Raw genomic sequence first — 13263 nt, 5'->3', positions numbered from 1 at the left:
GCAGCACTAGGTGACTGAGACACCATCCACTGTGGTATTTCTGTTACGGCAGCACTAGGTGACTAAGACACCATCCGCTGTGGTATTTCTGTTACAGCAGCACTAGGTGAGTGAGACACCATCCACTGTGGTATTTCTGTTACAGCAGCAGTAGGTGAGTGAGACACCATCTACTGTGGTATTTCTGTTACAGCAGCACTAGGTGACTAAGACACCATCCGCTGTGGTATTTCTGTTACAGCAGCACTAGGTGAGTGAGACACCATCCACTGTGGTATTTCTGTTACAGCAGCAGTAGGTGAGTGAGACACCATCCACTGTGGTATTTCTGTTACGGCAGCACTAGGTGACTGAGACACCATCCACTGTGGTATTTCTGTTACGGCAGCACTAGGTGACTAAGACACCATCCACTGTGGTATTTCTGTTACAACAGCACTAGGTGACTAAGACACCATCCACTTGTGGTATTTCTGTTACAGCAGCACTAGGTGACTAAGACACCATCTACGTGTGGTTTTTGTGTTATAGCAGAATTAGATAACTAAGACATACACTAAGATTAATATACATCGTGCACTTTATTATGTGTGTATATGAGACAAAAGTATACAGTTTGTAATTGTCATTTTCAAAGATACTTCACCTTTTACCTATGACTGGTATCTCCCTGCCTCTCACCCTGGAAAACTCCTCCTCCCAGTTCCTCAGCACTTAGGGAGGTCAGACTGGGTGTGCACAGTCTGTATGCTGCTCCTAAGGAAAGGTACTGGATACGCAAGAGACAACAAACCATGAAATAGAGGCCAAACTAGAGACTTCACCAATCCTAAAGATTGGGAAACATTTATGAGGAGCAATGGAAGTAATTCTCTACGTGTTGCAGGTCAAGGCTCCCAGCTTGGAGCTATGCCCTGCCTCGGTTCTTGCCTAAAACTCACCAAGGATGACCAGGAGAGGCTCAGAGGTTCCACAGGAACAAAAGATCAAGAGCAGGGAACAGAGAGGGACTGGGGAACACTAGCCTCTGTTCCCCCGAACAAAGGATTTTTTCTGGGGCTTATATAGGTTTGGCGAGGATAATATGGTGACGAATATTTATTTAGCAGGTTTCTTTCAAGGGGCCGGTACTTCTCAGAATGGCGGTGCATTCTAAATTAGACTCCATGCCCATCTGGAATCTAAGATGGAACCATCCTGGGACTGGGTGGCAGGACTTATTATGGGGTGTCGCACCTGCGCAGTCCCTCCCATGGTGCTGGTTCGATTCCTGTCGCGAGTACTTGCATCAGGCAGAAGTCATCCGTCGGTCACCTTGTGGATGTCTATGCGTGCTCCAGGGACCTGATCCGGTCAGTGCTTCTGAAAAACATCTTACAAGGAAGTATATTGCTCCTTCTTTCCTTATCGCACATTCCAGGATGGGGGTTTTGCGTCATTAGCCAAGCACATAATTTTTGTAAGTAGCTTGCAAGTTGCAGGTGTTGCAGGGTACCTTGCCTAGGGGCACAGGCCCTTTTTCTTCCGTGTCTCATACATAATATGGGAAGACTTTTTCAAATGGCCAAATATGCAAATACTGACATCCTCTGTTCCCCCAAGGGTATCTCTGATTACTGAAATCCACGTTACAGCTCAGGTATACATTTAAGGAAACCCAGCCTTTTCTCCGTAGAGGAAATAAGGACAACCCTGGTCACATCCCAAATACCAAGGGGAACCACTGAACCCCACGGTCCCTATTTGGAGCCCTCTGGGTTCCCGCACGGAAGCACTCACGTACGCACCGACAGTCCCGAAAACCGGAAGCGGAAGAGGGCGGCCAAGGTCCTGACCCTCGCTCTCCGGTGTGAGGTCTGTGTGGCGGCAGTTGGTTCCTGGAGGCCGCGGAGGTGGGACCTGCGTGTGTCGGTGCGTGGACAGGTGAGGTGGTGGGAGCCGCTTACACCTGTGGTGCTCAGGGAGCTGGGAGACATGCAGGGTGCAGGGCCTCCCGGGCGCCGGGGTCGCTCCCTGTGTGTGTCGGTGCGTGGACAGGTGAGGTGGTGGGCGCTATGGGAGCCGCGCACACTTGTGCTCAGGGAGCGGGGAGACATGCAGGATCCCGGGCCTCCTGGGTGCTCGGGTCGCTCCCGGCGTCTGAATGGCGTGTCCCTACGTGGGGTGCAGACACAGGTGCGGGGTCACCTCGAGCAGCTCCTCAGCCCTCAGTCACCGCCGGCCCGTCTGTGTATTTACCGTTTACTGAGGTGTTTCCGGAGGGCTGGGCACGGGGTGAAGAACTTTGTCTAAGGCACCTCCTTTGAGCCTCCAAACACCACTGTCAGGGAGCGACGATTTGTAACGTTTTACAGAAGTCGAATAATCTCGGAGAAATTTAATACCTTGCCCGTAGACAAATATCTGCTAAGTGGCAGTGTCTGAATTCAAATGCAAATCTGTTCTTACTTCAAGGGGCATAGTGATCACAGTCTCCCTGCCCGAAACGGCTCCTCTTTCTTTTCTGTGCTTCATCAGGCAGGACTTTTGTTGAGTATTAGCGGTCCTGGGGAAATGAAGATTGTGGTGAGGAATATAACTACCTCCTTTGATGGGTATATGTATTTAGGACTGATGAACACTCAACAAACATGACTTGGAAATAGTATGTACCTTTAGGAGCACGTTTGTCCCAGTTTCAGGAGGAAAACATTTAATACAGGCACCTTTCGAGGAATTTCTTGGGCATTAAGGCAGAAATTTTCATCACGATTGTGTGAGAAACCGTACAGCCAGGCCTAGTTGGTCCAGTATAAAATGTGACGTTGCTGAACAGTCTTAATGCAGGCGACGAATGATTTATAGGTATCACACACCCTGGGTGTGTAGTCTGTGGTCGATTGGGTACTGGGAATTGAAGTGTAACCTAACCACTCAGGTTCTTGTCCTGTCTTATTAGCCGATTGAAAGAAGATGGACACTGATTGCACGGGAAACAGAAAGTGGCAGGTTTTTTGTCTGCACATACAAGGAGTGCCTGGGGCCTAGGGACCTTATGGCCACGGGCTGGCTGACTAGGGAAGCTGGGGAGCTTTTTGTTTCCTGTGGCCTCAGGGGTTGGGTTTGGTACCTAGAATCTGCCGCCTTTAGCCCTCCCCTGCCTATAATGGGGTGGGGGGAGGGTCAGGTGAAGGATGTGATTTCGATCTGAGTGTGCTTCAAGGTGTAACTAGGGCTAGTCAGTGGACCCAGCCACTGCCTGCTGCGACTTCCTGCTCAAAACAAGCTTAGTGTTATCAAGACAAAGGGGGAGGGGAAGGGGAGACAAGCAGGATCCCAGGCCTCCCGGGTGGCGGTGTTCGCTCCCTGAGTGTTTCCGTGCTTGGACAGGTGAGGTGGAGGGAGCCGCTCAGACATGTGGCGCTCAGGCAGCGGGGAGACATGCAGGGTCCCGGGGCTCCCGGGCGCCGGGGTCGCTCCGTGCGTCTCCGTGCCCCACCCCCACCGCCGCCCTCCGGTTCTCTTTTGTGTGTCTTTAGGGTCCAGCTGCGGCCAGATGTGACGTCCTGTGAGCGGGCAGAATGGGGGTCGTGACGGGGGCAGGGAAAGCCGGTTGAGCAAGACTCTGGCGTTTGGGAAATCTAACGCAACGTTTATTGGGAGTCCGCAGGCGGGGACCCGGGAAACATTTCCTCAGGTGAGGCTCCCTGCTTGAGGGGTGCGCTGCATGTTTATGGGGTGACGGAATAAGGAAGTTATAGGTATTCAGGAAGTTTGTGGGGAATCCTGTGCACAGGAACAGCGGGACGGGGGCAGATGTCTGAGCCGGATGCGGGTACCCGACCTCGGGCTTCTCAGTGTTTGGCCTCAGTTTTGTTGTGCAGCCCTTCGGTTCTTTTCCGGTCTTTTAATAGCATTTTTGTTCTGAGTAGGTCGTCCTAAGAACGCGGGAAGCTTCCCTACACGTGCCTTGTTGGTACCAGTTGTCAATTTCACACAAAAGGTTCTTGTTTTTTCCTCGAGTAAGAATACACTTTAAAGACGAACTTTACCTTCAGCAAGATTTCTTTTGCCTGAGTCAAGTGAAAGGAGTCAGCTGGGAGACTAAGTGTCTCCAAAGGACTGACTCCTTTGAGTCAGGGAGGTTATTGCTTTTATGTACCAGGTTATGTCAAGTGGCCTTTCTTTATTCATGCAGTTTCTGAGAAAAAGGCAAGGGTTTCAGGGGCAGGGGAGGAAGAGGGGGAGGGAATTGGTGTGGCTGTGGAAATGAGGTGAGTCCACGAGAGCTGTGGTTGGTAGCCAGAGGTTGCTATTTCAATTAAAACAAATTACAACTAAAAGAAGATGTTCAGTTCCTTAATCGTATTAGTCATATGTTCAGTGCTAAGTAGGCACGTGGGCTGGAGGCTACCATGTTAGACTGTGCAGAAACAGAACATGGCTGTCTTCACAGCAAGTTCTCCTGGATAGTGCTGCTCATAAGTATATACAACAGGTGATAATTTCTGTGTGTCAGTGTGATAAGCCATAAAAAGAAAAAGAGAAAAAAGCCATTGCTGTCAAGTCAATTCCAACTCGTAGCAACCCTATGGAACAGGGTACAACTGTCCAACAGAGTTTCCAAGGAGCACCTGGTGGATTTGAACTGTCACTCTTTTGGTTAGCAGTCGTAACACTTAACCACTGTGCCACCAGGGTTTCCAAATACGTAGTGAAAAACCAGGGACATGCGGTACTTGTACTAAAAGGACCTAAACTGAGAGATTGGACAGCATGAAAAGGAAAATTATTGAAGTGAAGATTAAAAAAAATTAGTTTTATTTGGCTACATGCATGATCGTGTAGGGCTCATAGCATGTTTTACGGGTGGGGGTGGAAAGAGTATTTCAGCTGGGAAAAATGAGTGTTGAAATTCCTGAGGCAACAGAGAACCCAGTATCCATTCGGTGATGAAAGTCGGAGATGATTGAAGCAGAGGAAACAAGGTGGTTGGACATCGGAGTAAAGAAAGTGACAGCAGGCTGTTTCGAAGCCAGCTGACTACTTTGGGCTCTTTGTAGGCAAAGGCGGAGCCACTGACTGGCACTCAGCAGTTCCTGTGCTACAAATAGGATTTGGAAGTGACAACCATGATTGAGTGACTCAGGCAGGAGCTTGTTATGAACAAGTTAGGGAAGACAGAGGAGGCCTAGACATGAAGATGGGTTGTGGATCAGGAAGATTAAAAAAAAAAAAAACCCATTGCTGTCAAGTCCATTTCGACTCCTAGTGACCCTGTAAGACAGGTTATAACTGCCCACAGGGTTTCCAAGGTATGCCTGGTGGGTTCAAACTGCCCACCTTCTGGTTAGCAGCGATAGCTCTTAACTACTGTGACACCAGGGTTTCCATCAGGAAGATAGTGTGGTGATGTAATGTAGATGTAGATGGTTCACAGGGCGTCCGATGTTGGACTGCTCATCCTTGACTTACAGGCTATAGATCAGTTAGTGACTTGAATGTCTATGTGTGTTATGGATTGAATTGTGGCCCCCAGAAATGTGTGTCAACTTGTCTAAGCCCTGATTCCCAGTATTGTGTGATTGGCCACCATTTTATCCTCTGAAGTGGTTTTCGGATGTGTTTTAAGTCTTACATTTTTTATGTTAATAAAGGAGAATTAGAGGCAGTTAGGAAACCCTGGTGGCTTAGTGGTTAACTGCTGCGGCTGCTAATGAAAGGGTTGGCAGTTCGAATCCGCCAGGCACTCCTTGGAAACTCTACGGGGCAGTTCTACTCTGTCCTATATGGTTGGAATCGACTTGAGGGCCCTGGGTTTGTTTTTTTGTTCAGAGGCAGTTATGTTAACTAGGCAGAACTCAATCTACAAGATTAGGTTGTATCTTGAGTCAGTCTCTCTAGGGATGTAAAAGAAGCCAGCAGAGTGACAGAGAGACCTCATACCACCAAGAAAGAAGCATCAGGAGCACAGCATGTCCTTTGGATCTGGGGTCCCCGCACTGAGAAGCTCCTAGAGTAGGGGAAGATGGATGATAAGAACCTTCCCCGTACTGATAGAGAGAAAGCCTTCCCCTGAAGGTGGTGCTGTGAATTTGGTCTCCTAGCCTTCTAGACTGTGAGAAAATCAATTTGTTTGTTACAGCCATCCGCTTGTAGTGTTTCTGTTATAGGAGCACTAGATAATTAAAACAGTGTGGGTAACTCTGGGGATGTTGCTAAAATGTGGATTTTGATTCAGCAGTTCTGGTGTGGGATGCAAGAGTCTACAAACTCAACAATCTTATAGTCTGTGCTGGGTATAAGGCTAGGAATAAGGATGTGAATTAAAATTAGTGCTGTTAGAGGAAATAATAAAAGTAAGGATCATGCTTAAAGGGGAGACACTGGCATAAAGATCATGTGAGAGAGAGAACATTGACTCTGAGACCAAGAAACGAAAGAATAGCAGTCAGCTGGGCGGGGAGCAAGGTGGAAAGCAATGGGAACAGAGACAGGGGAGGGCTCCATAGAGAAAACTCAGTGATTTTCTGATTGATTTAGTATAAGGTTGAAAGACAAATATTTAGCAACCTTCCCTGATTTCTCAGATGTTTAGGGACTGGTGGTGTCATGGTTTGAGAATGAAGGAGAGGGGGAAAAAACTCAAGGGGAAGAAAGAAATGTTCATTGCAAAGCAACGGGAAAACTACCTATTACATGTTAGAGTGCTGTAAATGAAAAAAAGATTTCAAAGCATAATAAAAGAGTGTTAACTGCACATAATTAATAATGAATGAACTTAGATAAGTTCATTGACCACAGCTGAAAACTTCATCCTGACGGTTCACCCACATTGATTCCAAATGACGGTGCCTGTGTTGATCTGTAAGGGACAGAGGTAGATAGGTGAACTCACAACTTCAACATTGGAGCCCTAACTCCCTGGAGGAAATCAGGTTCAAGTTTTGCAGCCTGGCCAGGCCTGGTTGCTCCTCATGCTCTGGGAGAGGTAAATTCCTCCATGTGTGATCTTGTTGCAGAAAGGAGAGGCCCATGGAGCTGCCTGAAGAATGCAGGTGTGTGTTTGGGGGGCTGGAGCCTGTTCTGCCTTCAGTGTAAAGGCCCTCAGGGTGAAGCATTGCCCTGAGCCTGGGAGGAGGCCAAAGGCCTGTGACTCCCTGCTTCCTCCACACTGTTTCCTTCCTATCCTTCTTCCATTTCAGGCCTCAGGTGTGGTGCAGGGAGAACTAGTCCAGTCCAGGCAGCTGGGGACCTCAGGTGACTATCTTGCACATTCCTCAATCACAGGGAAGGATTTCAAGTGCTCAGACTGGTGTGTGGACCAAGCATTATTCATCTGCCTCCAAATTGCCCAGGCCTCTGCTTCCAGTCCTGTCCCTCTTCCTGGAAGTGGCTTCTTGGGCTCAGAGACGACATTCCCTTAGACTTGCAGAAACTGGAGAAGGAAATGGTGAGTTCTGTGGAGAACTGGGTTATCCTTAGCATAAGTGGGTGAGGCTGGATCTGAATTGTTGGGGGAGCAGCTGTGTGCTGCGGGGCTGTGGTTCCTCAATGAAGAGAAAAGGTAGCAGAGGAGGCGGAGGGACTGAGGCCCAGGAGGCACCATGAGGCCCTGCTTCTCTGTCACTGGGCCCTTCCCCTATACACATGTGGCTTTTCAGGATTTAGATGCCTGCAGTGACCTTCCTTATGTGACTCTCAGAGCTGCCACCCTGGGGTGTTAACATCTTCACCCCGGGACTTTGTGCTCTGTGTTGAATGACAAAGTCTCCTGACCAGAGCCTGAAGATGGAGCATCTCTGGCTGTGGAGGCTGGGCCCCGCCATCCAGAGCCATCCTTGTCCTGTCTCTCTGACCAATGTTCTTGACTCCCCCCAGGCACTGAAACATTTTCAGTGCCGTTCTGAAACTACACCTGCAGCTGTGACACTGTTTTATGGGTTAGAAAAGGAGAGGAGAGTTCGTAGGGAAGGCCCTGAGTGTTTATGGGGTCCTGGGTGTTGGTGGTGCTCTCCTGATGTCACAAAAAGGCATGAAGCTGGGGACAGTGAGTCCAGCTGGATCCTGTCTGCGTTCTCCAAGCCCATTTTTACCCCCACTGGGGAAGGCTTTTGCCTTGAGGCTTTCAGGTATGTGGAAAGCATGACTCCGCAGTCTTGGTCCTCGTCCTCCCACCTGTGACTCGAGCTGTGTGTAATCCCTATGATTGTTGATGTTCTCCCTAGTCTTAAATTAGAATCTAAAATAAAGTATTCTCTAAGCAGAAGAGATGTGTGTGTTTAAATTCTTGGATTTACAGTTTCCAGTGGATGAAAATTTCTAGATCACTAGTTGTGTTTCTACTGAGAATTTTTCAATTTAATGGATATAAACTTCTTAAACACAAAGGAATGCATATTTTTAACTTACGTAAAAGTTTCTCTAAAGCTTACTTAAATCTGCAGAAAGTTCTCATTTCCTGCCTATAGATTGTTATCATCTATTTTTATAAGTTTATGACCATTACTGATATTATTCCCAGTATCATAGCTTTACCACCGAGGTCTGAATCCGTAAACTCTGTGTTGTTTAGTTTTGCCTCTTTTGAGCTTTCTGTTATTACTGTGTCTGTGTTCTTCAGTGACTTGTAATCTGTTCTGAAGGTTATAGTCTGATCTTCATCAGAAAATGCTTCAACTTCTCTTCTTAGTTTCAGTAAGCAAGATTGTGTTATCTGCATTGCCCAGGTGGTTTTTCAGTCTTCCTCTAATCCTGATGCTGTGTTCTGTTTCATATCGTCCAGATTCTCTGGTTATTTGCTCAGCGTACAGTTTGGGTAAGTATGGTGAAAAGATAGAACACACCTGACACACACCTTTCCTGACTTTAAAACTACGGTATTCCCTTGTTCTGTTTGAACGACTGCCTCTTGGTCTGTGTGCGGTTTCTACGGGAGCACAGTTAAGTGTTCTGGAATTCCCATTCTTCGTAATGTTATCCATCATTTTTATGTTCCATATAGTCGAATGCTTTTGCATAGTCAGTGAAACACAGGTAAACATCTTTCTGGTATTCTCTGCTTTCAGACAGCAGCTGTGATATCTCTTGTTCCATGTGGTCTTCTGAATCTGGCTTACATTTCTGGCAGTTCCCTGTTGAAGTACTGCTGCAACTGCTTTTGAATGATCTTCACAAAATTTTCTTGCATGTGGTATGAAGGATGTTGTTCGATAATTTCCACATTCTGTTTTATCACCTGTCTTTGGAATAGGCCTGAATAGGGATCTCTTCCAGTTGCTTGGTCAGGAAACGGTCTTCCAAACTTCTTGGCATAGACGAGTGAGCGCTTCCAGCGCTGCATCTGTTGGTTGAAACACCTCAATGGGTATTCCATCAATTTCTGGATGGCTGTATTTCGCCAGTTCTTTCGGTGCAGCTTGGACTTCTTCCTTCGGTACCATTGGTTCTTGATCCTATGCTAACTCCTGAAATGATTGAATGTCGACCAGTTCTTTTTGGTACACTTACCGTGTTTTCCTTTAATCTTCTTTTGATGCTTCCTGCATGATTCGATATTTTCCCTGTAGGGTCCTTCAGTATTGCAGCTCGAGGCTTGAATTTTTTCTTCAGTTCTTTCAGCTTGAGAACTGTCAAGCATGCCCTTCCCTTTTCGTTTTCAAACTCCAGGTCTTTGGACATTCGTTGTAATACTTTGTCTTCTGGAGCTGCCCACTGAAATCTTCTGTTGCGCTCTTTTCTTTCATCATTTCTTCCATTTGCTTTAACTATTGTTTGTTCAAGAGTAACTTTCAGAGTCTCTTCTGACATCCGCTTTAACTATTGTTTGTTCAAGAGTAACTTTCAGAGTCTCTTCTGACATCCGTTTTGGTCTTTTCTATCTTTTCAATGATCTCTTGCTTTCTTCGTGTATGATGTTCTTGATGTCATTCACAGCTCGTCTGGTCTGTGGTCTTTAATGCTCAGTGCATTGACTATATTCTTGAGATGGTCTCTAAATTCGGGTGGGATTTACTCAAGGTCATACTTTGGCTCTCGTGGAGTCGTTCTAATATTTTTCAGCTACATCTTGGCTTGCATATGAGCAGTTGTTGATCTGCCCCATAGTCGGCTCCTGGCCTTGTTCTGACTGACGGTGTTGAGCTTTACAATATAGGTATAGGGTTAGGCTGTGCAATGCATATATTTTTCTTGGGGATCAGAGAGGGACACAGTTCGGTCCATGACACCATCCTTCTGGTTTTCAAAGGAAAAAATCTTGGACTCATCTTTGTCCTCTATTTCTTTTACACTTCAGTGTTCAGTGCGTCAGGAAATTCTCTTACCTCTACCTTGAAAGTCTAGGGCCATCCCTCGCACTTCCCATTTTTCCAGCCACAGCTGCAGTCTCAGGCATCATCATTTCTTATCTGTTCATGCCCGTAACTTTATAGCATATCTTTCTATTATATTAGTCCCCTACACACCAGTTCTTTATAAGCTGTTCTATTGGTTTCCTCTTCCACTCAGGATTGTTAAATCACTCTGCATTTCCATCAGATTAAAAAGCCCTAGTCTTTTCAGTTGCCAACAGGTTCCCTAGAATGTGATAGGTCCCTTGACCTCAGTCGCTTGTCCCCTTTCCTCTAACATTACTCTCATTCTGCTCCAAACTTGGTGGCGTTTCGGTCTTAAAACATTCAGATACCTTCCCACCTTCTGGCCTGTGCTCTGGCTGTTCTTTCTTTCTGGAACAATGTCTTCTCAGATTTCTTGGATCGTTGCTTCCTATCCCTTGAGTCTTAGCTCAGGTGTTTATTTTCAGTGAAGCCCAGTCTGAACCGCCTCCTTAGTGCCGCTGCTTGCATTGTCAGCGCTGCAGGTACTCTGGATCCTGCTCTACCTTTCATTTTTCCAGTGGACTAATCACCTTTCCATGTTCCTGTGATGTAACGTCCTATTGTTGATTGCTGAGTCTCTAACTGTTAGAATAGGGAGGTCTTTGAGTTTTTCAGTTATATATCCCAATTACAGAGAAGACTGACAAATTTTAGCTTATGTTATTTTCCGTTATTCATTTTTGTTTTCTAATAAATAGATTTTCTGTTTTAGAGCTGATTTAGATTAACAGAAGAATCAAGTGGAAAATACAAAGTTCCCATGTACCTCTACTTCCTCCTGTCCCTCCACTTCAGTTTTCCGTATTACAGCATCTAGTATTAGTATGCGAAATTTGTTACAATTGCTGAAGCAACATGGGTACCGTATAATCAGCAAAAAAACATAGTTTACATTAGGGTACGCTCTTTGTATTGTACGCTATATGGGATTTGACAAATGCGTAATATCAATGTATCCACCGTTCTGATATCATGTGGAATATTTTCTCTTCCTTAAAAGTCCCTTATGCTCCACTTTTACGCATCTTTTCCCCTCTACCCTTTAACCTGGCAGCCGCTTGTCTTTTTACTGTCTGTATCCTTTTCCCTTTTCTAAAATCTTACAGAGTTGGAATCTTACAGTATGTAGTTTTTTCAGAGTAGTCTCTTTTACTGAGCAATATTCGTTTAAGGTTCTGCTGTGTCTTTACATGATTTTTTTTTTCTTGTGATTTAGGTGAAAGTTTACAGAGCAAATTAGTTTCTTATTCAAAAATGTATACACAGATGTTTTTCATGGTGTTGGCTGCAATCCCACATTGTGTCAGCATTCTCTCCCTTTCCCTTTCCACACCAGGGCCACCGTGTCCATTCGTCCAGCTTTCCTGTCCCCTCCCACTCTCTTGTCTTTGTTTCTGGGCAGGTGTTGTCTATTTGATCTCCATATGTTTGATGGATTTAAGAAGCATGTTCCTCACGTGTGTTATTGTTCATCTTATAAGCCTGCCTGATCTTTGGCTGAAGGTAAACTTTGGGAATGGCTTCAAGTGTGAGTGAAAAGGGTGTTTGGGGGCCATAGTCTCAGGTTCCTCCAGTCTCTGTCGGACCAGTAAGTCAGGTCTTTTTTGTGAATTTGACCATTTGTTCTACATTTTTCTCCCACTCTGTTGTAATCCCAGTCAGAACTGTCCGTAGGGGTAGCCCGGCACCATCTAGCTCTCTGGTCTCCGAGGCATGTGGTCTGTGGTTCATGAGGTCCATTAGCCCTTTGGACTAATTGTTCCCTTGGGTCTTTTGTTTTTTCCCCTCTCCTTTGCTGCTGACTGGAAGAGACCGATAGTTGTGTTTTTTAGATTGCCACCGAAAAGCCTTTAAGATGCCAAACGCTACTCACCAAATCTTTTACATGACTTTTGATAGCTCACTTCATTTTCTTGCTGAGTAATATTCTGGGGTGTAGTTGCACCACACTTTGCTTATCTATTTATTCACCCACTGAAGGGCCTCTTGATTGCCTCCAGCTTTTGACAAGGATGAATGAAACTGTTAGAAATATTCGTTGCAGATTTTTCTCTGGACAAAGGTTTTCAGCTCCTTTGGATAAGTATGAAGGAGTGAAATTGCTGGATCATGTGGTAAGGGGAGATTCAATTTTGTAAAAAACTGCCAAACGGGGTGTACCGTTTTGCATTCGAAACAGCAGTGACTTAGAGTTCCTGTTGCCCCGCATCCTGGTGTTGTCACTGGTGGGGAGTTTAGCCATTCTAATCAATATGTAGTGGTATTTTTTTATTGTAGGTTGCAGTTTGTTACTGATACATGATGTTGAACATCTTTTCATACACCTGTTTGTCAGCTATTTGTTCAGATCTTTTGCTCGTTTTCTAATTTGTTTTCTTTTTGGGGGTGGTTCTTGTTAAGTTTTAAGAGTTCTTTATATATTTTGAATTAAAAAAAAAAAAAAGGAAAACCAAACCCTTTGCCATTGAATCTATTCCAAGTAATGTCCACTCTGTGGATTACAGGGCAGGACTTTCTTGCCTGTAATTTTTACAGAAGTAGATCACCATGACTTTATATCATGGTTCCGGTGGGTAGGTTTGAACTGTAAACTTTTACATTAGCAACTGAGCATGAACTGTTTGCCCTACTCAGGATCCTTTTTTGAATATCAATCGTTTATCATCTATGTGTTTGGGAAAGATTATCTCCTAGGTTTTGGCCTATCTTCATTCTCTTAACACTGTGTTTTGCAGACCAGAAGTTTTTCCTTTTTCAAAAAACCATTTTGTTGTAAATAAGTAGGTAATAAAACATTTTTTAATTTTAACCAAGTCCAATTTATGTGTTTCCATCATGGCTAGTACTTTATGTTGTATCTAAAAAATTGTCCCCAAACCCGGAGATCACGTAGGTTTTCTTTTAT

The 13263-nt window shown here is 45.4% G+C and overlaps 1 long non-coding RNA gene across 1 annotated transcript; it reads left to right on the top strand.

The window, feature by feature from the left end:
- The first annotated feature begins 1824 nt into the window (after positions 1-1824).
- On the top strand, positions 1825-9938 carry LOC135228834 (uncharacterized). Its single transcript, XR_010319715.1, has 3 exons — positions 1825-1923; positions 3519-3676; positions 7270-9938. It is a non-coding gene; the product is annotated as an uncharacterized LOC135228834 (long non-coding RNA).
- Positions 9939-13263: the final 3325 nt, after the last annotated feature.

Source organism: Loxodonta africana, chromosome X, assembly GCF_030014295.1.
Source record: "Loxodonta africana isolate mLoxAfr1 chromosome X, mLoxAfr1.hap2, whole genome shotgun sequence".
Taxonomy (NCBI): Eukaryota; Metazoa; Chordata; class Mammalia; order Proboscidea; family Elephantidae; genus Loxodonta; species Loxodonta africana.
Note: the sequence above shows the minus strand (reverse complement) of the source record. Positions and strands in the feature narration are given on the sequence as shown.